Raw genomic sequence first — 26,487 nt, 5'->3', positions numbered from 1 at the left:
TAAAAATCAGTTGTTTAACCTTCTCTTTATCTTTCCATTTTCTCCTCTAATTCCCAATACTGTTGCCTTTTAATTTCTGCTGCCTTGTGGATCAGCACCCAGCGATTTTTTTTTTGTATTCGTAAATTAATGATTGTGATGACAAGATATAGTATTTTTATGTCACTTACTAGATTTTGAATCTTAAATGCAATAGGTATGCTATAATATATATTCCTTACTTTTCTTTCTAGACTAAACTCCATACCCACCTCATCCATGTTTTTGGCTTACGTATGGGGTGCTAGAATGGCCTATCTCCATGTATTTTGTTGCATTTCTTCATTGCTTCTTGTGTTCTGGCGGGAATCTTGGTGATTCTTTTTAAGCACTACCTGAGCTCTGTGCCAGTTGTTCCTCTTCTCCCAGGGTCTTGCGCTGTGTGGTCATGCCTCCACTTCCTCAGCCCTGTCCATTGGCAGAACCTTGGGTTCTGTGATGGCTGTCTCTAAACCCTTGTGAGAGTGGGGAACATTCCTTCCCCTGCTGCTACAGTTGAGCACCGTGCTGAGTACCATGTTGCCCTCTACACTTGCTTTCAGTTGTTAAGGCTTCCCAAGCTTTGGCTATGGCTCAGTGATCCTGCTGTCAAAACCCTGAAACTTTCCTAGCCTGGACACTCAGTGGTAGCAGCAGGTGTTGGGATTTCTCCAAGCCCCTAAGACTCTGGGTGGAAGATAATGGCTGTTTGACATAGACCTCAGGAGTTTTCAAAGCACCGTGAAACCTCTCCAGAAGATATGTAAAGGTAAGATTCTGATTTCTCTAGGAAGTTGTTCTAGAAGCTAAAAACAAAACAAAACCTGTAGCTATGGATTTAATGTAAGCTAGTAGTTAGATAATGTCCTTGGGGAACTCTGTGTTTCATAGATAGAACCAAAATATGAGTCTTAGATTAGGGAACTACTTATTAAAAACACTTACAGGAATTTTGTTTGAGATTCACATTAGTTTTATTTATATTAAATCTGGCATGGAACAGATTTTTAAATGTTGTATTTCACTTTTTGATTCAGGATTTGTGAAATACTTTTTCACAATCTGCATTGTATATCTAGTAAGAGAAATCTTGTTGAGATTTAAAATGGTTAAAGATAAAAGTTATCTTTTCAAATGTCGATGTTTTATTTACCTCTGTATTAATATTTAAAACCAAAAACATTAAGTGAATAATATCTTCAAGCTGAAACTCCTGAATCCATTATTGATTAAGGAATTAGAAGAGCAGTTCAGATCTTAGTAGTCCTAAGGATGCATTATTGTCCTTGGTCAAAAGTTACTGCTTAGTATTCTAAATATAGTGATTTCTTTTAATGCTTTATTTTTAGTTTTTAAAAGGGGATCATTCCACTTGCCTCTACTCTTTGGGAAAAAAATTAACTACACATAGATACAAATAACCTGGATGAAGGACATATGTGGAGAGGTGATGGGTGTGTGTGTGTGTATGAGGGGTAGGGGAGCGAGATCAACAGAATCTTAAGTGAATAACACAAAACACTTCTTCAGTGTTAAGACTTTTGTGGCAGCTGTTATTTAGCGTTCCCCTCCTTTTTTTCTTTAACCTTGCCTCTATTTTCAGATATTTATCTGTGAAGTGATATTAAGACACCTCTTCTAATATGAGATCATTGTTGGCCTTACTGTCAGTTCAAGTCTTCTTTTTTTTTAACCTGTTTGTTTTCTTTCCATTATGAACATTATTCCTTAATTGACCTCCCCTGATTGAAATTAAGGCTATTAGCTTACTGCAACATTGAAACCCTTTAATTTCAATGGCCAAAAATGCAACTTAATTTTTAAAAATAAAACACAAAAATGTTTACTAATAGCTGAACAAAATGAAAAATATCAATCTTTGATAGTGTTTTTGAAGTTGCTTTTTATTTATAGTAAACTTTATTTTTATTGACATTTCATTTAACATTATTTCAGAGGAGTTCTGTGCTATAAGATGAGCAAAGGCCGGGCGCGGTGGCTCAAGCCTGTAATCCCAGCACTTTGGGAGGCCGAGGCGGGTGGATCACGAGGTCAACAGATCGAGACCATCCTGGTCAACATGGTGAAACCCCGTCTCTACTAAAAATTACAAAAAATTAGCTGGGCACGGTGGTGCGTGCCTGTAATCCCAGCTACTCAGGAGGCTGAGGCAGGAGAATTGCCTGAACCCAGGGGGCGGAGGTTGCGGTGAGCCGAGATTGCGCCATTGCACTCCAGCCTGGGTAACAAGAGCGAAACTCCGTCTCAAAAAAAAAAAAAAAAAAAAGATGAGCAAAAGAACAGATATCCTAAATCTCAAAGAGCTTTTTCTTTCATGTTCTTCTTCTGAGTAGGGCATAAGATTTCAGGTTCCCCAGTGTTGACATCTAACATTGTATCCCTTGAGATTTTACCTATAGATACAGAAAAAGGAGATAAGGCCAGGCATGGTTGCTTATCCCTGTAATCTTGGCAATTTGGGACATCAAGACAGGAGGATTACTTGAGGCCAGAAGTTTAAGATCAGCCTGGGCAATATAGCAAGATACTGTCTCTTCAACAATAAAGAAAGAAACAACAACAACAAACTGGGCATGGTGGCAGGCACCTATAGTCCTAGTTACTCAGGAAACTGAGGCAGGAGTGTTGCTTGAGCCCAGGAGGTTGCGGCTGCAGGCATCACTGCACTCCAACCTGGGCAATAGAGTAAGAATTTGTCTCAAAAAGAAAAAGAGGAGAGAATATTAACACGCAAAAATTGAACAATAGTAAATGTGTTGTATATTTGATACCTCTGTAAGATTGTAATGGTGATGACTGAGTTCTTTTCTTTCCAAGTTCAGTTTCTTTTTTTTTTTTAATTTAAGTAAAACGTGAAAATATAGCCTTATTTTTTAGAATATATTAAAAATAGTGGAAGTTTGGAGATTTTTAATTCTTTGTAAGTCCAACCTGAGACATAACTACAACTGACAGGATCTGTTCACCATACATACTTCTAAGCTTGGAAAATATCAGCAGTCACCTGCAACTAAACTCGCAAGCATGAATTTTCCGGAAGGATAGAATCTTATTCCCATAATGCCTAGCAAGATCCCAGATGTAAATAGGAAAACTCAAATGTTCCTTTGGATCCTGTGACAACTGATAAGCACCCACGCTGCTAACTCACTGGAGAAGATCCCAGCAGAGGGGGACTGGACAGTACCTGCTTTTACATAGCCACTGATGCCACCTAAAGCAGCCAGTGCTGCATAGACAAAGCCAAGCCAGTATAAAGCCACCAGTGGGCCAGGGTCCTTCTGCATTGTTCTCTTCTAATTTTCACCAGGCAGGAGATTGCAGCAGGCCTATACCTATGCCACTTTCCTGAAGGTCTGGGTGAATTGATGAGGGGACACAAACTGTAGGACGCTTATTTTTTCAAACAAAAAGATTGTTAAAGCATTTTATTCACACATGAAAATATCCAAGTTTATTCCCTCTAGACCTCAAAGTATAACTAAATGAAGTGTTTTAAAGTCTTTATAGTGCATTAAAATGGGTCATTCTTTCATATGTAGAAACAGAAAAGTAAAATTTTCATGTTTTTATTCTTAACATTTATAGTGAGTTTACAGTTTTTAAAAATGTGTAACACAGCCTCAAGCTAGTAGTTAGCATTATTTGCAAGTTGGCCTATAGAGTGCATTTTTTCTTTTCTATTTCTAGATCTCTTAAATCCCCTTGGGACAAGAAATGAAATGAGTATAAGAACGTAAATTATGAATTCTCTTTCTTGGAAGTTCAGTGTGAAGAAATAGTTTAAGTACTTTTGGAGTGGGAATTTGTAACACTTATTTCACAAAGAGTATGAGGTACTTAATCACCGAAAGTCTTAGGAGTGTTAATTCTTAAAATAAGGATTCAATCCCAATCATGATTTCTATGAGAATTTCTGCCATCACTCAGTTCATAAGACTGTATTTCTCAATTCCCATTGTTTACTCTCTCCCTTCTATTCTGTTTTGTTCTTGGAGAGCATGGGAGCTGTTCATACCAGTAGACAATGAGCAGAATATTTATAAGTGAGATTGAGAAATTTCAAATATAAGCCTTTTATGATATAATTATTTCCTTTGTTGTAATAAATAAAATTTCTTGCCTCATTAGGTATATCCATGTAGAAAATAAATTTTAAAATAAGATGTGTGCAGAGCAACTAAAATAGATGACAAACATAGCAATGAGCCCAGATAGTGACATTTTTGATACTTTAGAGGAGTTTTTCACTTCAAAAACTAAATATTCCTGTTCATTATTTTTATGTGGAAATAAAAGCTCACTGAATCAGAATTATTCAAAATTAAAAGAATCTCTTTAGTGAATTGTTATAATATCTTGATTACCTACTACCTTTGATCCTGTTACAGTGATTATGTTATTTATTCTTCACAAAAACACCTTGAGGCAGTATTATTTCACCTTTACAAATGAGGAAACTGATAGCAAAAGAAACCAGATAACCAACTCAGGGCCTCACAGCTGGACACAAGGATTCAAACTTAGGACTTGTGGCTGCAGAGTCCATTCATTTTTAGAGGTCCTCGTAAGTTGTAAATCTGGCAGTGAGTGCCAGTTCCCAAATCAGTCCTAACCCTTTTCATAGCATGGTACCAGCAAGGGGATTCTGTCTGAACCTCCTTCCAACTCAATTTTGGATTGCCATTCACTTACTGGCTATTTGACCTATCCTCTCTTAGCAATAATCTTACCCTGTCTAAAATATGGACAATATTATCTCCTTCTCAGGGTTTTAATGAAGATATAATTTTATGAGACTGCCTATGCCAAGCACTTAGCAAAATGGCTAGTATGGAAAATAGCCAATAAACTGTTGATGTTATTATGTAATGTTCCCGAGGTCACACAACTAGAAAAAGACTGAGTCAGAACTCAGGCCCAACTCTGTCTTACTGGAAAACTAAACAAAACTAGAAAACACACACACACACACACACACACACACACACACACACTTCCCATAAACAACAGGACCAACAAAGCAAAACTCATGTTCTGGATTATAACACTACCTCTCAACTCTAAATGTACCTTTTATGATAAATAAATAAGGATGGGCATGTATGCTGAAGGGACAAGTAGCACAGTTTAGTGGTTTAGGGCAAACTTTCAAATTGAGGCATCCAATGTGTGACAGTAAGCAAGTTACTTAACCCCTCTAAAGTTCACTGACTACATATTAAACTAAAAATAGTATCAGTTGTATTGCATTATCATGGACAATAAATGATATTAATACATTTAAAGAGCTCCAATAAATATTGGCTTTTAGTAATTGATAGAAATATCAGTGTTTCTTTAAAAATACATTTACCTCAGAAGTAACACCACACAGCTACAACCATCTGATCTTTGACAAACCTGACAAAAACAAGCAATGGGGAAAGGATTCTCTGTTTAATAATTGGTGTTGAGAAAACTGGCTAGCCATGTGCAGAAAGGTGAAATTGAACCCCCTCCTTACACCTTACACTAAAATTAACTCCAGATGAATTAAATATTTAAACATAAGACCTAACACCATATAAACCCTAGAAGAAAACCTGGGCCGTACCATTCGGGACATAGGTATAGGCCAGGATTACGTGACTGAAACACGAAAAGCAATGGCAACAAAAGCCAAAATAGACAATTGGGATCTAATTAAACTTAAGAGTTTCTGCACAGCAAAAGAAACAATCATTAGAGTGAACTGGCAACCAACAGAATAGGAACAAGTTTTTGCAGTCTACCCATCTGACAAAGGGCTGATACCCAGAATTTACAAAGAACTCAAACAGATTTACAGGAAGAAAACAAGCAACCCCATCTAAAAGTGGGTGAAGGATATGAACAGACACTTTTCAAAAGAAGGCATTTATGCAGCCAACAAACATGAAAAAATGCTTATCATCACAGGTCATTAGAGAAATGCAGATCAAAACTACATTGAGATACCATCTTACACCAGTTAGAATGGTGATCATTAAAAGATCTGGAGACCACGATGCTGGAGAGGATGTGGAGAAATAGGAACACTTTTACACTGCTGGTGGGAGTGTAAATTAGTTCAACCATTGTGGAAGACAGTATGGCAATTCCTCAAGGATCTAGAAATAGAAATACCATTTGACTCAGTGGTCCCATTATTTTGGGTATATGCCCAAATGATTATAAATCATTTTGTTATAAAGACAGATGCACGTGTATGTTCATTGCAGCACTGTTTACAATAGCAAAGACCTGGAACCAACCCAAATGCCTATCAGTGATAGACTGGACAAAGAAAATGTGGCACATATACACCATGGAATACTATGCAACCATAAAAAAGGATGAGTTCATGTACTTTGTAGGGACATGGATGAATCTGAAACCATCATTCTCAGCAAACTGATACAAGAACCAAAAACTGAACACTGCATGTTCTCACTCATAGGCGAGAGTTGAACAATGAGAACACATGGACACAGGGAGGGGAACATCACACATTGGGGTCTGTTGGGGGGTGGGGAGGTTAGGAAGTGATAACATTGGGAGAAGTGCCTGATGTAGATGACGGGGGGATGGAGGCAGCAAACCACCATGGCATGTGTGTACCTATGCACCAATCCTGCAATGTCTGCACATATACAGGGTTTAACCTTGAATCCTAGTCACAGCAGGGACTTCTTGAATTCATGGAGCTTAGGTATCTGGCCTCCCTTACTAGATTCTGAACTCCTTGAGGTTGAGGATGTGTATCATAATATTTATTTGCAACTCTAGAACAGTGTCTGGGAAACAGTGGGCACTCAATGCATGTTTGACAAATAAGAGCATAAGATCCAAAAATGGCACAGAAGAACTTGTTTAAGGATCTCATGCCGTCAAAGGGATTAGAAAGCAAGACTGCAGTGCTGAAAGCATAGGCTCTCCTGGGGATGTGGGGGTGCTATGGAGCTGAGGGTGCATAGCCTTCGTAATGACTGTTTTAGGAACTCAGCAGAGTTGAAACTGTCAATGTAGCCTATTCAGTAAATGTAGGAATAAATATTCCAAATTGTTTAAAAAATGTTGTAAGCAGATGACATATTTAAAGAATTGAAAGCCATTGGAATCCATTTATATTTTTCATACAGTGAAAAATAATATTTCTGGCACTAGAAACTCAATTTGGTACCAGAGACTTGAGGAAAAATGTATTTATAAATGTGCCATTGATATATGCCCTTATAAATAGGTTATTAAAATAGGATTTTATGTTTGTAATATTATAAAATTGAAATTTGTATGTATGAACATTAAGAACTTACATGGATGATGTGGGAAGTCAGAGTGGAAGTGTAAAAGGTGACTTTTTTGGTGGTGATTGGTATAACTTTGAGATTTGTTTTTAAACTATAATTTTACTCCTTGTTTAATATATTTTCCCCAGAAATATGGTGAAAACATCTTTCAATCACAATCTAAGTTTAAAAACATGAAACAATAAAAAGAACAAAGAGAAATAACTATGCTTAGTGTTAAAGTAAACACTTTATGTTAAAACAACAAAAGAAACCACAAAGCAGAAACTCATACTTTTTTCGGACCAATAACACTGCTTCTGAGCCCTGACCATGCCTTCTCTGATAAATAAATCAGGATGCCATGTGTACTCATGGGAGATGTAGTAGAGTTTAGTGGCTGCCACAAGGTGATTTTAGGTAGTTCTAACAGGCATTGCAATGATTTGGCCTGGTTTATTTAAGCCAGACACATTAGCACCTTGTATTAAAACGCTGGATATTGTATGCTGACACCTGAAGGAAGGTTGTTTAGAAAACTTAAACTGTGAGTAAAACTCAAACCAAATGTTTCCATGAACATTTGTGTCTTCTTAATTTGAAAAAGGCCCTGTATTACACCTGTGCTCCTATCAGTGTGGAACTCTCTGGTTTCTCAAGAAACTGTCTCTTAATTCAAGCACTAAGTTGTTACACGTTTAAAGATTTTTGCTTTAAAAAACATACATTGTTGTGAAAGCAAAATATTAAGTCTAAAGAGAAATGATCACTTACATGTGTACCTTATTTTGTAGAATGTAGCATCCATTTGTGCTATTACTATTTTCAGATGTGCCTGTAAAATGACTTCTTTTGCTGTTCTTCTCTTCCCATTCTCTCTATATACACAAATGTGCACAAAAAACACACAAGACGCCCATGCTTTTGCTCTTACTGTAAAAGAGTCATACCAGAGTGAAATTATATGACATTCATTCTCTATATTATCGAATTCTTCACTTTCATGGCTATGGATACCTGAATTGGATCTAGGTCTAGCACACCATTTGGGCATAAAAACATTGTTTTGCTTCACTTACCCTGGGAGTGTTTTTTTTTTTCTTAATTTTCTAATGACTGTTTTTAGTTTATTTTGGAAATTCACCATGGGAGTTTTAATTAGGTGGTACGTTTGGGATGTTATTGAAGCAGTATGTATTAACTAGCAAAAGTTAAACTCATCGTAAAACCCTTTACATATAAAGTAACGTACATACCTTGAGTACCAACTTTTCTTTTCTCAGCCCTTATCCCGGATGTGTTCTTGGTAGTTTAATCTGCTTTATTTTACCCCTTAAAAGGATAAGATGGAATGGCTTGAATAAAATCAGTCGAATCTCTCCCTGAGGAGAATTTTATCATTAGAAATAAAAGTGTCAACACCAAGAGGGAAAATGTTATAAATAAAGTGAGCGGTGTTTGGTAATCATCATCAGTCTTGATTTCCTATGTGGCAATAGGCCTTTGATATATGCATTTTTAAACTCTCTTTCAATTTAAAAAATTACACATGGAACAAGCCAAATATTCTTCAAATACTGTTTTTATTTAGAAAGACAGCTGTATAAACTGCTCTGTGTGTGTATGTGTAAAACATTGATGATACATTAGACATAATTTGCAGAAACTACTAATTTTCACATCATTCCCAAGTAGAACTGCAAAGGTGCAGTACTGGCTTAGCTTTATGGTTAAAAGCATTGGCCCTAGAGCCAGGTAACGGGCTCAATCCCTAGTTTTGCCATTTACTGGTTCTGCTACCTTGGGTAAATTACTGGACCTCTCTAAGCTTCAGATTTCTAATCTTTATATAATGATTTTTAATGAAAGAATAATAGGATTGCTTTGAGGATCAAATAAATTAATAAACGTAAACCACTTAGAACCATGTTCAATAGGCTGGATTTTTGTTTGTTTGTTTATTGCTATTCTTTTTGTTTTATGTTTTGTCTTCTGCAGAAGTTGTTACTTAGCTTCCTATTTTATGAGGTAGGACTGATGGGAATTGACAGTCTTAGGAAAAGGTATAACTGTAAGTCAGTGGAAGTTTTTCATAGTCAAGATGTCAAATGCCAGAGGTTAAATTCATGTCGCAGGATGGGGTCCACAGTGTACAAAAGGTTGCAGATGAATGAGGCGAGACAGCTAAGCTGAAGGTAAAAAACAACGTGAAGTGATATCCTTGGGCAATGTTTGCAGTAATACAGTGTGCCTTTGGAAAACATAGAAAATGATCCTCAACTGTGTCCACCCAAAATAGATTCCGCATCTCAATGTCATAGAGTCAGAAATTTCTACCAATATCTGTTTAAATCATTTATTTATATTCCTTAAATATTCATAACTCTCACATAAATGAGGATCATTAGTTTTAAAATGCAGTTTTCTTTCTTCTTGATTTTTGCCATATTGTCCCATTATTCTGAGAAGAGCTTATTTTATGAGAATTATTATTTTACTGAATAAATCTACTGACCAGATACAAGATAACCACCTATTTTTCCTAGAATAATTTAAATCCAATTTCACTTATTTAGACCTTATGCTACTGTTTTCAGGTCAGAAAAATGTGGTCCTGCAGTTTTGTTTTGAAGTTCGCCTGGGCCATTTGAAGCCACCATGATCATTTACATCAAAAATGAAGATTATTTGTTGCTCAAGAGATAAATACATCATTCTCGATTTAAAATACTAAAATAGTGAGGGTTTCATAAACTGTTTCATTGATTTCTGACCTTGGGTTGGAAAGCTATCATGTCTCTGTTACCTCAATAGGTATAGTGACATTATACCAGTCTCCATTGCCAAATTGTTTCAAATCAGTTTAATTAAAAAAAAAAAAAATTAAGCATGGTGGCTCACGCTTGTAATCCCGGCACTTTGGGAGGCTGCAGTGGGAGGATTACTTGAGTCCAGGAGGTTGAGACAAGCCTCATAGTAAGACCCTGTCTCTACAATTTAAAAAAAAAAAAAATAAATAAATAAATAAATAAATTATCTGTATTGTATTTACAAAGTTTAGGATTGAGAGATTGAGCTCATACTTTTTAATGTAACTATAATTTTGGAGCTGTGTCGACATATTTGTAAACAAACAGTGAAAACTCATATGACAATGAAATACCCAACTATACTATATTAAAATTGCTACTTGGGAGGAGATCCCTTTAAAAAGGAAATTTCAACTCAGAGGAAAGTTTGATTTATGTTCATTATAGAACCAAAATTATTTTAAAATATTTTCCATCAGTTGAAAAGTAACATGAATTTTTTAAAAGCATTGACACTTAAAAAAATATTTTTATAGAACCTCAAATTGAGTTAAACTTATACTTTTAGTCACCTTTAGGTTATAGTTTTTATATCAAATGTATTTTAAATTTAGGTTTCGTGTCTCTTACGTCTTCAGATAGGCCATTTTCTGCCCGTTGCTCAAATATGTCAACCCTTGTAGAGTCAGGTTACTTTACATTGAAAGCTTTCAATGTGTTTGGCAGGAAGTCAGGAGCTTTACAGCAAAGAAGATTGAAAATCATGTAAGAAAACAGTGGACAAAGCACTGGACTTGGAGTCAGTTACTTGGCTTCCTGTGACACGTCCCCATCTGATCACCATGTTACTTTGTGTGTGTCATGTTTTCTCTGAGGCATACCCACCACCATCTTGCCTTCTTGGTTGCACAAATCTAATAAAGATAATGCACAGCACAGTACTTTTTGTAAACTGATATTCATCTCTGTGAAGTAACTCATTTATCTGGAAAGCAGATAAATATAAATACAAGTTTAAAAATTGTGAAAAGTCAATCTTTTTATGAATTCTGCTCGAGTCACACAACTGTATATTGCTCTCATAAACATTAAAATTAAAAGTATAATTATTGTTTTTATAAGTATAATTGGTAGCATAAATTTTAATCTATTTAGAATAACAATGAGGAAGGTGAAAAGAATACAGACTTTTCCTCCAAGAGTCATAGATTTTAAAAATTAAGATGATATTTACTATTTAGTCTGCAATTTTGAGAATAATTTCTGTTGTTCAAAGAGTTACATACCTTCGAAAAGAGAAAAGGAATGTAATGGGAGGAAAGATGGGGAACAGAAAACAGGAGCATCTGTCCCTTATGGAGAAAAATGTATTTTTAACAGATACTGGAGAATATAGAAGTTGCTGTATCAACAAAAATTTTATTTGCTCAAACAGGGATAAGCCAATGTGTAGTTACTGAATAAATGAGTATGTGCTAGTGGAAATCAATGAGTGAGTGAATTAAGTGAACAAGTAAATGGATAAACTCTGTAGGTAACACATTTTTCTTCCTGTTTATCAGTTTTAGGAAACAATGCTTATTTTAAAGTACTACAAATAATTCACTTAAAGAACCCTGGTGAAATTCCTCATTTTCTCTTGTGGTAATAGGCAGTTGTTATAGTACAATCATAATCTTTTGGTTGTAACTTATTGTTATGTAGGTTGAATTACCCTACATTCATAGAGCTTTTGAAAATCAGGAGATGAGAAAACACAAATCATAAGCAAGAGGTCAGTTAGTGCTAATCTAAAAATAAACATTGGCCCATGTAATCACATCCGAAATAAGATAAACAGAAGTGGGTTAAGAAAATTATAGTGGTTTAGAAGAGTTTAGTGTGTTTACTAGCCCCATTTTCATTTGCTTTTGATAGTAATGATTATTATAGGAAGGCAGAGCACTTTGTACTTCTAACATTTAGCTGGCAGCAGCAATTGCAGCAAGACCCAAAGTGTATTGGGTGCCTTTGGTGCAGAAAAATGCACTGGACTTGACACGATCATAGAAGGTCTTTAAGTGCTTGAGAAAAAGGTTGGGGAAGCAGGTGAAATATGAGATTGGGGCTTGTTGGAAGTCTTAGGACATTACAGAGAGCATAATAAGTCTTGCTACCTCCTGGGAACAGGATACATGATGTGGGCTTTATTATTATTATTTTAATAGAGATGGAGTCTCATTGTGTTGCCCAGGCTGGTCTCAAACTTCTGGGCTCAAGTGATCCTCCCACTTTGGCCTCCCAAAGTGCTGGAATTGCAGGCATGACCCATCATGCCCAGCCTCATCTGATTTTTAAAGTAATAAATACATATGCTTTAGGAAGATACCAGTTGCTTAAAAGTACATTAAAATATATTTGATTAATTTCCCTTGAAAGGTAAGCAATTTGACTCATTCAAAAGCTAGATTTACTACTTATGAACAATGACTAATTATTTCCCTGGATATTAAAATCTTATTCCTGAAATAGTACAATTGACATTTGTATGGCTATTATATTATTTGATTTTAATTACATGTAGAAGCAAGAAATTGTTTTTGCATCCTTCTTTGCTGTCACTAGCAAAAGAAACTATTTTACCTAGTTACTTGGGCAAGACAAATTAAATGGTAAGTTTCAAGTCATTTAAAAGAAGAATCCAAATGGATTTGCTTATCAACAGATTGCCAAACTAAAATTAAAAAAAAAAAATAGTACTTCCATTTCTCACATAATTTTTATTTAAATATTATTCAGATCTAAAATTCCATCTATTTATCACAAAGTGCTTAGTTGGTTCCTCCTATCTAGGTGAGATGGATCCAGTGGTATACTGGTAAATGTTTATCAACCTGCTCTTAAAGAGGTGGGGAAGGAGACATATAAGATTTGGAGAGCTGATTTGTCAGGTTTGCTGATTTCTGTGGTGCAGACCCTAACATCACAGACTTCAAGCTACCTAAGAGAAGTCACTAAATGTGGAGTTCAGAAGAGATTTTCCCAATCAGCTATTACCAGCCAGTGTAAGCTAGCTCCTGCACATTCCTGGAGAGGCAGAGATTCAAGAATTCCAAGATTTTCATTATGGAATTTGAGATAAGAGCCTAGTGAAAGATAAGAGATGATTCTAGATATCTCTGATGGTGTTAATGAATGTGATTGTTATATGTGAGTTCCAGGCTGCTGCTTCTATTCAAATAAAAAAATTCCTCAGTGATTCATAGTGGTTTAAAAAGCTAGGAGAGAGTTCAGACATTAGGTAAATCATCCCTGTTTTACAGTGCCTATCTTTTCATCTGCAGTTAGACCAGTCTCACTATAAAACACAAAGCACAATAATACACAGAAACTATTTCAAGTGAGATTTAAAAATTATATCTACTGCCTTTTGAAAACCATGTGCCTTTCCCTCTCTGTTCAGCTTTGCCCAGGATACTTGTTAGTCAAGTCCTCAGTATATTCTTTTGACTTTGTCATGGCAACCACATACCTTGGCCAGGTCCCTGATGATTTCCAAATGTTTAATCATCCCTAATTTATGATATCCTTGTTCTGTCACTTTTTTAGCATCTTCAGCCTAACGTGTCTTGAATAGGTCTTTGGTCTGTGCTTATAATCAGGTTAGTAATCCTGTAGTTTTTCCCTCCTCAAATAAATCTTTCATATTTTGAAGCAAAAGAAGCTTCCTTGTTAAACCAACCATAACAAAGCCTCACACTTATATCCCAAACCTTCATGGTTAAGATTAGTGACAGCTAAAAACCATATTTCCATTTAATAATTATCTTGGTAATGTTAAAAAAAATTTTATTTGTTTTCATTGAAGAAAATCCAGTATGAACAGTCCCTCCCTGCCTATGCCATGTAGCTCACTTACTAATCCTGGAATCCCCTTCTCTTCTTCCTGTCCCCATCTCTATCTGTCCTTTAAGGCTCATCATCTCAGGAATCATCCTTCCTATGATGTCCTCTCTAATTAACTCCCTTTGCTCCCAGGCCTAACTGGGGGTTCTTCTCCTAAGCTGCTTCTTAGGACTCACATAGAACTCTGTTGACCCTTCATTAAGTAGGTCTACATTTATTATATCTGCTGTCATTTTCTCCCCATCTTTTATTTTGAAAAAAAAAAAAAAAATTCTAATACTAGTATAATAAATAACATTCAAGTAGATTTTCCTGTTAACATTTTGCTGACACTCTCTCATATACATTTTTTTCTGAATCTTTAAAGGAAGTAAGTTGTGTATATCCATTCCTTTTGTTAGTTAACTTTATCTGGATTTTGCTATTCTTAGATTAATTATACTTAATAATTTTTGAATATTTTTTATTTATTCATTCATTAAATATATATTAAACAGCTATTCTGTAACAGATGCTGAAGCCTTGAAGGTTTCAATGTGTAAATAGCCTGTTTACAGGGTATTTTATATGTATGTGATGTAATAATGACTAGATCAGATGAGGAATAAAATATTACAATTGTAAATGTAGGGGAGAAAGATCCATATACCCAGATCTATAAAAGTGTCATCATTGATTCATCATTGATTCAGTCAGTCACTAGCATTTGTTGTCTCTTCTATTCTGTTCTGTGTTAGGTGCTGCTAGAGACTGTGGGTATACATTTGAGGCTTCTTACCTTTAAAGAATCTAATCTCACATGAGAAACAGAAAATTATTCAAGAAAGCAGAGGAGTATGAACATGAATGGAGTTCTCATGGTTCTATGGAAACAAGACAGAGAGGCAGGCAGCTCTTCTGTGTAGTTCCAGTGATGCTTGGAGAGTAATTTGAAGGATAAGTAGAAGGAATAAACTAGGCAGATAAAGAGAAGGAAGACATCCGAGACTGAGGCACCATTATATTTTAAGTCAAGGAAGCATGAAAAAAATGCAAGATGTTCCAGAAACTGGTAGTAGTTTAATACAATGGGAGTGGCAAATGCTAAGGGGCAGTTATTAAAGACACAGGGCTAGAGGCTTAGGCCCGGGTTGTGAGGGACTTTGTGAGTTGAGCTGAAGAGTTTAAAAGCTATGGAAAACCCCTGAATGATTCATGTGGATAGTGATAGATACCAGATTTGCACTTTTAATCAGCTTACCCTGAAAAAGATTGTGGAACAAAATTGATCTTGATGTTTGATTTTTTTTATTTATTTAGGGAGATTAAATCTTGTTTAACAGGGGCTAACTCAAATATTAAAAGTGATTCAAAGGCATATTTAGGTGATTACTGCGCATTTAATAAATTATCCAAATTATTAATGCCTCAGCCAATTTATCTTACCTAAGAATTTTATTTTCTTCCACGTTGTTTTCTTCTAAGGAAACCAACATCTAAAATTTTAAAAATGTGTTGCTCTCAGCAAGGAGTTAGTTGTCTCTGCAGCTAATATTGCTGCCTAAAAGAGAGCAAGAGGAAAGGAGTTGCTATAATTAGACACCTGGCTTTTTAGAAGGACTGGATGTCATTTAAAGCATTTTATTTCTTGCAGCAAAACTCTTTCTGTTGAGTAAATGAGTAGGAATTAATCAATGACAACATGACAGTGATTCTGGAGGTTTTATAATTGATGTAATGTTTTTGTTTATTGGATCAATTAAGCCTGATTGACTTGCAGATTGCAACAACTCTGACAAAGCACCCATTGCTTATAACATTTCAATTATCTGTGCTCACTGCAGTGCGGATCCCCTGGCAGGATCAGCAGGCTGCAGGGATCTTGTCAGAGATAGCACAAGTAGGGGTGGTTTTTGCAGATGTTAAAAGTCATTTGATGTAGACTCAAAAAAGCTACCTAGCTGTATTACTTTAACACTTTGTGTTTGTTTTACATACCTGTAGTCAGATAGCATAGTTCACACTCTAAGATTAATTACCCAAAAGAGCTTATTAGTTTGATTTCTGAAGGATGTCAAATTATTAAATTTCCACGTAGCCCAGGGTTTCTTGGCCTCAGCACTATTGTCATTTTGGACCTGATAAATATTTATTGTATAGGACTGTCCTGTGCATTGTAGGATACTTAGCAGCATCTCTGGCCTCTACCTGCTAGTAACAGTTTTCCCCCAACCTCCAGTTGTGACAGACAAACATATCTCTGGGTATTGCCAAATGTCCCTTGGTAGGCAAAAGTGCCCCTGATTGAGAATCACAGTTGCAGGCATTTCACAGTTGAAGTAAAACAAAAAAGTAGTTCACTTAACTTCCCATGAGCTAATTGTATTTATTTATTTAAAAATCTATATTGATACATCTGTATTTATAGAGATATAGATAGATGTTTGGCACTTTGCTAAGTACTCAGAGTTGGGGGGTATTTTATAGAATGCACAAATCTGAAAGATCCATGCAACTGGCTAAATAAATGTGTGTGTGAAATTTCCATGTTTCTAAAATTAAGACAGGCAGGCAACTAGATCACAGAAATGGGTATCAAATAAAATAGATGTTCTAATAAAAAATACTATTTTGACAATAATAGGAGAACTAAAATTGAATCTGTAAGAACATGATCAAAAGATAATCTTTTTCTTTCATGGTGTACAATATTGGTAGTATACATTTGTTTTATAACTTTATATGCATGTTTAATATATATATTTTTTTCACTTTTCAAATGGTGTTACTAGCATGTGAAAATAGTATTGAGGGATATTAATTAAAGCTGTTATGGGGTTTTATGTGGACCTTGCACACCAAGAGTCTGATCTTTAAAATGTTGTTTACTCAGTGTTAAATCAAAGTATAATATAGCAGGGAAAAGAATGTTGCAGTAAGGCCTTAGCAGGGACTATGTGCTGTGATCATTAAGTTGAATAGAGGTGTATGATACTTCAGCTGTTCATGGTGGAAGACCACGTTTCTGAGAAGAGGAGGATAAAGATGGTAGATAAATGAATATGCCAAAATAAAACTAATTTTTATCTTTGTCTAGTATCAGACTATTTCTAGCCATCTTTTTATTTTTCGGAAAGAGCTTACCAAATGCCGAGTGTATGCCAGGCTTTGAGGTGCTAAGCTAGAAGCTTTCATTTGCATGGTTTCATTCACTCTATAAAACAGCCATCTGAGGCAGGTATTGATAGTTCCATTTTAGAAAAAGTGAAACTAAGATTAAATCCCTAAATACAGGTCATACAATCTGTTCATATTAGAACCAGAGATTGAGCCTCATTGCTACATCATTACCTTATTTGATGTATTCAACAAGCACCTTCAGATATACCAGCTGTTTTTTTTAAATGAAAAAATATCAATTCCTGCCCATTTGTATATAATATTCTTTATCAGATCCTCTTCACATTCCACTCTTTTTATGCTCTTTCTGAAACAAATTAAGAATGAGGTTGATCCTTCATACAGCTGATAACGTGTTGATACAGTAGCTATATTTCAACAAAACCTTTTTCATAATAAGACTGTTGGTCAGGCACATTTTTTTCTCTAAAATACATTATACATTCAAGATGCCTTTTATTTTTCGTGGATGACTCCTGGAAGCTAGTTAGTTCCTTTTGCCTCTAATTTGATCACTTAAGCTATAAAATAGAGACCATAATAATAATCTGTTTCATAGTTCAAGAGATAGCATCTTTATTTAGCAGTGACTACATCTTTATGTTTAAAATTCCTTAAGACAAGAGACATCTGTACACAATGTAGCTATAGTGTGACTTACAATAACTTTGTGTTTTTGTTATCTCAGCAAGAGATCACTAACAAAGAGACAATACACCCTTTGTAGTTGCTAGTAAAACACTGCATAGTTTTACATGTCAAGCATATGTAAGGCATGGTGGAGGTCGGGAAGGATAAATTCATTACTTGCCTGTCGTCACATCAGAAATCCACCTCAATCAGAAGTGGTGTGGGAGTTGAAACCTGTCTGCCACCCAGATGATACGTTAATCAGATTTGCCATTTGAATTGTACAGTAAGAGCTACAGCTCTTATTGTAATGCCACTACATATTTATGGCCAACATTGACTCATTAATGGTAGCTTTGATTTGGAGCTAAAAAAAATCTAAATAAATTTTATTTTCCAATCCCAGTCTTACTAACATGATGTAACTTCTCATAAAATATTTTGAACTAGTAACCTCAAGTTTTGACAAAAGCCTGTAACCTGAGGGGAAAAAATTGGTCAGATACTGTGGAAGAGATTGCAAAAGAATAGGGAGTAAATTTGTTATTACAACAGTGAAAAGGAATCCAATTTGTTATTTTGTGATTTGTCCTGCTTTTTTTGTGTGCATTTTTGTTTGTTTGTTTTTTTGCAAAACCACTTTTAGAGTTTTTAGTAAAGAAGATCCGGGGGACTTTGGTTTGATGTGCTAGCAGCTCCATGAAAATGGACTGCTTCATGTGATTGCTTATTTGTATTCCATCTCACTGAGTTGTCTGTTACAATTGACCTCTCCTTTGGGGACTTTTCAGATAATTCCAGACACTGTATAATGCCAAAATTAGGGTAGTTTCAGGTGGCATATTTACTAAGCATTTTAATTATGCTACAGATTTGAAATAGATGCAAGTTATTTCTTTATTAAATTTAACATCTTTAACATATATATTGAGATGAATTTCCTAAGGTGTAGTCCAAAAGCTCTTGTCACTTTATTCATTTTGAAAGTAAAATGGGCATGGGGCCTAAACAATATTCTATTTTTTATAATCCCTCTTATCACTTGATTATGTGAATAGTTATCACCTGACTTGACTATTCTCTTTAGATTTCAGGAAAGAGACACAATGGTTGAATGTTTCCTACTTCCACATTGCTTCATTCAAGACAAAATAACTCACCTGTCTATTGTCATGATTTCTTTTCTGTCTAAAGTCTTAAAGACTTTCCATTTTCAAATTTTGATACCTCAGATTGGATGAATATAATTGAGCCTTTAAGCTCAGTCTATCTAACTAAATTCAGAGGTTGCTAAAAGGATGTACTAGAGGTTAAGTTAGCAATGTTAAGCAGTTAATTTTTCCCCCCAAAATTATGGCTTCTAAAAACAGAATTGAGAAACCCTTGCTTGATTTTACTTTGTGTCGTTAAGAACAGTGTGTATACAACTGATATAGCCATGAGGTTGACATAAACAGAACTACGTTATTTGAATTATGCAATTCTATTAAACATCTGTTAAAAGGCTGAAAGTTTATGAAATATTTTTTTCAGAAATTCCAAGATAGCTTAAGGGACCTTTTCCTTGTCTAAGATATTTTATTAGCATAAAAGAAAAGATACACACAAACATACATATATTAATGATAAGAAGACATTTTTTGGACTCAAATATAAAGAAGCCTTTCAGAATCATAAACAGTAGAGCTCTTGTCAGGACAAACATGTAAAAAGGTGCTAAATTTGCTGCAACCTAGGAGGAAGACAATACTGACATTCCATAAGCCTTCATTTCTTCATCTATAGAATGAAGTAGTTGGCTTACATTATGTCTAAATTCTAACTCTAGCAGTCTACAAATTACTAACTGCAAAATTAAAATCAGAAAAAAGGAGTAGTTTTGTTGATCACAGTGTAGCTAAAACGGTGTTAACTAGGCTGGTAATCATAGCCAGTCGGTTTGTTGCTATTTGAATATTGAGTAACAGGTTTCTAAACTTGAATTTAATTACCATCAGAAGTGTCTTATTCGAGTGTTAAAGACCAAGTATCTGTGATTTCAGGACATAATTCTTTGTGAAAGTACACACCTTTCATCACATGTAATTTTTACCAGCTGATTTTTATAGCACTTAATGTTATTCCATTTCAGTCCATTTTTCTTCTTATTTTGCTGTGTGAGTCATCTTGCTGAACTCTGCAGGTATAATGTAATATCCTCAGCACCTAATAGCTGGCAGATATATTTCCATTTAAATGTAGATGCTATGGAAAATTTAACCGAATTAAGCTATAGTGCTTCACTTATTTTTAACTGGTCCATGTTAGATTAATGAAGGAATCTTTTCAGTTCATTTTTATATTTTGGAAATATAATACTTTGATAGGATACTTTGGTAGGATAAATTATAACAGTGTACGACTGCAATTTAAATATGTAGGGATAATGAAGAAACAGTATCACAGCCAATTAGGAAGGTGAGCAAGCTTTTGAATGTCATTATTATGCTTTGTTGTTTTTGTTGTGAAAATGAGGAACATTAAATTAATTGCTTATTAATGTCAGTTACTTTGGATGGTGAATAAAGAAAAATTTTCTTTAGATATCATTTCATTTATTTTCCCTTAATTAACAGTGAAGGGATAGTTTGCCGAATATTAGACATTAATAATTTGGTTTAGTAAAGAGAAAAAAATACCATGTTCATAATTCTGGAATTGAGGATGTGTTATATATTTACATAAAATAAAGCTGTAAATTCTAAAGGAACAATACATTAGACAGTTTATATTTGGCTTTTAAAAATTATACTTCTAAATTCTGGGATACATGTGCAGAATGTGCAGGTTTGTTACATAGGTAGACATGTGCCATGGTGGTTTGCCACAGCCATCAACATGACGGCTACATTAGGTATTTCTCCTAATTCTATCCCTCTCCCACCCCCTGACTCTTGAACAGACCCCAGTGTGTGGTATTCTCCTCCCTGTGCCCATATGTTCTCATTATTCAACTCCCACTTATAAGTGAGAACATGTGGTGATGGCTGTTCCTGTGTTAGTTTACTGAGAATGATGCTTTCCAGCTTCATCCATGTCCCTGGAAAGGACAGGAACTCATCTTTTTTTCATGGCTGCATATTATTCCATGGTGTATATGTGCCACATTTTCTTTATTCAGTCTATCACTGATGGGCATTTGGGTTGGTTCCAAGTCTTTGCTATTGTGAACAGTGCTGTAGTAAAACATATGTGTGCATGTGTCCTTATAGTAGAATGACTTATCCCAAAACCTAAAATCCAATAAAAAATTAAAAAAAAAAAAAAAAAAAAGAATGACTTGTAATCCTTTAGGTATGTACCCAATAATGGGATTGCTGGGTCAAATGGTATTTCTGGTTCTAGATCCTTGAGGAATCACCACACTGTATTCCACAATGGTTGAACTAATTTACATTCCCACCACAGTGTAAAAGCTTGTTTTTCTACATCCTCTCCAGCATCTCTCGTTTCCTGGCTTTTTAATCATTGCCATTCCAAGTAGCATGAGATGGTATCTCATTGCGGTTTTGATTTGCATTTCTCTGATGACCAGTGATGATGAACTTTTTTTCATGTTTGTTGGCCACATAAATGTCTTCTTTTGAAAAGTGTCTGTTCATATCCTTCACCCACTTTTTGATGGGGTTGTTTGATTTTTTTTCTTGTAAATTTCTTTAGGCTTCCTGTAGATTCTGAATATTAGCCCCTTGTTAGATGGATAGGTTGCAAACATTTTCTCCCATTCTGTAGGTTGCCTGTTCACACTGTTGATAGTTTCTTTTGCTGTGCAGAAGCTCTTTAGTTTAGTTAGGTCCCATTTGTCAACTTGACTTCTGTTGCCATTGCTTTTGGTATTTTAGTCATGAAGTCTTTTCCCCTGCCTATGTCCTGAATGGTAGCATATGTTTTCTTCTAGGGGTTTTTTTTTTTTTTTTTTTTTTTGAGACGGAGTTTCGCTCTTGTTACCCAGGCTGGAGTGCAATGGCGCGATCTCGGCTCACCGCAACCTCCGCCTCCTGGGTTCAGGCAATTCTCTTGCCTCAGCCTCCTGAGTAGCTAGGATTACAGGCACGCGCCACCATGCCCAGCTAATTTTTTGTATTTTTAGTAGAGATGGGGTTTCACCATGTTGACCAGGATGGTCTCGATCTCTTGACCTCGTGATCCACCTGCCTCGGCCTCCCAAAGTGCTGGGATTTGGTGTGCTGCTGGATTTAGTCTGCCAGTATTTTATTGAGGATTTTTGCATCAATGTTCATCAGGGATATTGGCCTGAAATTATCTTTTTGTGTGTGTGTGTCTATGCCAGGTTTTCGTATCAGGATGATGCTGGCCTCATGAAATGAGTTAGGGAAGAGTCCCTCTTTTTCTGTTGTTTGGGTTAGTTTTAGAAGGAAAGGTGCTAGTTCCTCTTTGTATGTCTGGTAGAATTTAGCTGTAAATCTGAGATTTGCTGTTCTCTTTAGAGCTGGCAGGCAGAAACGTTTATGTCTGCTAAAACTGTGCCTGCAGCTGCCCCTTCCCCCAGGTGCTCTGTCTCTGGGAGATGGGCGTTTTATCTATAAACACCTGACTGGGGCTGCTGCCTTTCTTTCAGAGACGCCCTGCCCATAGAGGAGGAATCTAGAGAGGCAGTCTGGCTTTGGTGGGTTTGGAGAGCTTTGGTAGGCTCCGCAAAGTTTGAACTTCCTGGAGACTTTGTTTACATTGTGAGGGGAAACTGCCTACTCAAGCTTCAGTAATGGCAGATGCCTCTCCCCGCACCAAGCTGGAATGTCCCAGGTTGAGTTCAGACTGCTGTGCTGGCAGTGAGAATTTCAAGCCAGTGGGATCTTAGCTTGCTGGGCTCCATGGGGGTGGGATCTGCTGAACTAGACCACTTTGCTCCCTGGCTTCAGCCCTTTTTCCAGGGAAGTGAACCATTCTGTCTCGCAGGCATTTCAGATACCACTGGGGTGTGGAAAAAAAAAAAACAACTCCTGCAGCTTGCTCGGTGTCTGCTCAAGTGGCTGCCCAGTTTTGTGCCTGAAACCCAGGGTCATGGTAGTCTAGGCACCTGAGGAAATCTCTTGGTCTGTGGGTTGTGAAGACCATGGGAAAGTGTAGTATATGGGCCAGAATGCACTCTTCCTCATGTCACAGTCCCTCGTGGCTTCCCTTGGGTAGGGAAGGGAGTTCCCCAACCCCTTATAATTCCTGGGTGAGGCAACACCCTACCCTGATTCAGCTCATTCTCTGGGCTGCATCCACTGTCTACCCAGTCCCAACGAGATGAGCTGGGTACCTTAATTGGAAATGCAGAAATCACCCACCTGCTGTGTTGATTTCACTGGGACCTGTAGACCAGAGTTTTTCCTATTCAGCCATCTTGCCAGCCATGCATACTTGACTTTTAAGTGATTAGGATGATTGGGAGAAATGGTGCTTTAATGCGCAAGTTATTCATGTTCACATATTTTTAATTAGATTTATAAATGGAGATTTTCAAATATGTACATAAATAGAGAGAATAGTATAATATGCCATAATCCAGTGTTGACAGTTTTCAATATTTGTTGATCTTGTTACTTCTGTCTTCTCACTTTTTTAGAAAGGAGGGAATATGCTAGAACATTTTAAAGCATATCTCAAATGGCATATCATTTCTTGTGTATATGCATCTTTTACATATAAAGACTTTTAAAAATGACTCTCAGGCTTTATAGTTTCTTCTTTAGAAACATAAAAGATTAGATTTAAAAAAAATTAGAAGAGGGAAATAGCCTAGCTACAGAAACAGCACTTTTAAATTTAATATATACAGTGATTTATTATTTGTAAAACATCTAATTTTTAAAAGTATGGTACTTTATTACTTGCAAATTATTTAATTTTTAAAAATTATTTTTGTGGGAAGACAGAATTGGATGGAGAAAGGCTATTTTTATTTTTGAATTGTGGTTACCTGTAATAACCTGATGAAAACAAAAATGCTCTGAGGGCATCTTCAGCTGGAAAATATGTATTACTTCTTTCTGTAATCAGTGTCAGCCACCAGTGTCTGCCAGCAGCAGAGCACGTAGTCATTCCCCAGTGCTATTATAAATCAGTAACCCCACTGCAGTGGCTTAAACCCATGGAATTGACAGATATGCCCTGGCATTTCTCTTGTATGCCATGACCATTCAAACTAGGGTGTCAACTTGGACTCAAAGTAAGCTGACTGAAAAATGGACAGGATGTGATTACCAAAAAAGCGAAATTGTTGTCTCACTCATTAAATAATCTAGATAAAATTTACCAAGCAAAGTGTTCACTGTGGATCTGAACATGTAAAAATAATTGGAAAAGTAAAGGAATGCATCAGGGATGCTTGAACTGTTTCTAACAAGGCATATGCAAATCACCATGCCCACCATCTTCTGCCCACTGGCCACAGATCCTTTGTGTTCTCATCAGTCAAAAAAGGACTCAGGAAATGGAAATAATTATTTTTTCCATGAGCAAAGAAGACTTGACTTCATTGTATTATTTCTTGGAACTTGTCTATTATTCTCATATTTTATTTATGTGACAAAGAATATATCTTCTAAGACATGCACGTTACAGGACTTGAGCTTATTTTTTGTTTGCCTATTGGCTTTTGTGTGTGTGTGTGTGATGGACTCTTGCTATGTTACCTAGGCTGGTTTCAAACTCCTTGCCTCAAGTAGCCTTTCCTCTTCAGCCTCCTGAAGAGCTGGGATTACAGGCGTGTGTCACCACGCTCACCCACCACACCCAGCTGAGTTGAGGTTGTTAAGTTACTTTTGAGAATAGTCATATTCTGCAGTGAATAAAGATGAGTTTGCCCACAAGAATTTTTTTTTCCTCAAGTAAAGCATTGACACTAAAAGGCTCCTCTTGACAACCTGTTTATAGCTATTCTCACTATGAAGTGTGGAGAATTAGATTAATTCCATTGAAATCATAAATGCACTGCAGTCTGTAGATTATCAGTTTAGATAAACATCACTGATTACTGTTGAATTATGCATACAAATATTTATAGCATCCTTTATAATGTACTCATAAAAATAAATAATGATTATAACAATAAAGATTTAGAGCTGGGTGTGGTGGCTCATGCCTATAATCCTAGCACTTTGGGAGGCCAAGTTGGGAGGATCACTTGAGGCCAGAGGTCAAGAGCAGCCTGAGCAACATAGTGAGGCCCCATCTTTACTAACAAAATGAAACAAAACAAAACAAAACAAAACACTAAAAAGTTATCCAGGTGTGTGATGTGTGCCTGTAGTTCCAGCTGCTTGGGAGGCTGAGGAGGGAGGATTGCTTAAGCCCTGGAGGTTGAGGTTGCAGTGAGTCGTGATTGCTCTACTACACTCCAGCCTTGGTGATGGAGCTGAGTCTTTGTCTTAAAAAAAAAGAAAGAATACTTACATTTCTATATTTTTCTCCATCTTGAAGGGAATATTTTCCAACTGGTTAATAAGAATAAGATGATATCCTTAAATTAAACAGAATTAACCAGATTTTGAGATGCAATGTTAGCCACATTTATTTCCCTTTAGGCTTCAGAAAAAGTCCAAGATTAGATACAAATCCTTTGTTTCCTGGATAAGTTTCTCCATGTTTTTTTTAGATATTTCTGCTCGAAACTCATACTGTCAGGCTGGTATCCGTGGTATTATTCCAACTATAAGATGCATTAATATATTAATAAATTTTTAGTTTCAAGTATAGTATGACATATTTCACAAAAGTTTTTAAGTTCAGAAATAGTTTCCAAATTAATGATTGAAATATTTAAAATATATGATTTTTTTCTTGAATAAAGACTATTTTGTTAACTTTTTTAGATTTATATAAGTATTTGACTCAGATGTCTCACAAAATAGTCTTACATAATATCTTGAGGAAACATACATTGAATTGTGCTTTGTTTGTCTATGTTGTTTTAATTTTTTGTCTAATACAGTGATACAGTTTTCTCTTCATAGACTCTCTTAAATAACAAACTCTTTGAGAGTGTAGTTATGTGTGGTTCATACCTAAAATACGAAGCTGTTTTAGAAGTAGAATGTGATGTTTATGGTGCACAAGACTTGCTGACTAATGGTTGTTGGAAACTTTCCATTTGTCAGATTGTTGTGTAGATGATCATATATTAAATCTAGCTCAGAGGAGAGCAAAAGCCCAAGGAATCTAAAGAACATTTTTTTGGCTAATAGTGTGTTTTTAGGATTAAGGGCTGCTGTAAAGAATGCAGATGCCTCATGTCATTAGCCGCACATCCATCTCTTAACAGATGAGCTGAGGGGTGCAGCACTGTGTGTGTGTGTGTGTGTGTGTGTGTGTGTGTGTGTGTGTGTGTGTCTGTCTTCTTGGGGGAATAGGATCTTACTGCTTCACCTAAAGTCTGCATGCTTTTTGTTCCCTATTTTCTGCTAAAGTTTCTCTTCATTTCCTCACTTCCTCTCTTCCCTTTTGTTCCGTTTTCCTCTTGCTTCCCCTAGACTCAAAATGTTATACGAAGTTGGGTTTGTGGTTAGTGATTTACGTGCGAACTTCTTGTTATTTTAATCCAATGCCCCAAAACTGCAACAGTGAGGATAATATAGCAAAAACAGTGAGGCCATTCCTAGTGGTTGAAAGATTTTCATTGTGGGTGAGAA

General features: G+C 35.9%; 1 protein-coding gene across 50 annotated transcripts in view; it reads left to right on the top strand.

Annotated features, from left to right (window-relative positions):
- MBNL1 (muscleblind like splicing regulator 1) overlaps positions 1–26,487 on the top strand; it is a 176,750-nt gene that overhangs the window by 68,106 nt on the left and 82,157 nt on the right. For 3 of the 50 annotated variants that reach the window (XR_013528536.1, XM_078354007.1, XM_035278069.3), the window contains exon 1: positions 506–787. The exons of 46 other annotated variants lie outside the window; for them this stretch is intronic. The gene's annotated coding sequence lies outside the window, so the exon portion shown is untranslated. Of the gene's footprint in view, positions 1–349; positions 788–26,487 lie in introns of those variants that run through there. One more of the 50 variants, XM_078354001.1, reaches the window with a different exon arrangement.

The sequence above is a fragment of the Callithrix jacchus genome, chromosome 17, assembly GCF_049354715.1.
Source record: "Callithrix jacchus isolate 240 chromosome 17, calJac240_pri, whole genome shotgun sequence".
Taxonomy (NCBI): Eukaryota; Metazoa; Chordata; class Mammalia; order Primates; family Cebidae; genus Callithrix; species Callithrix jacchus.
This window is presented reverse-complemented; position numbering and strand designations above follow the sequence as displayed.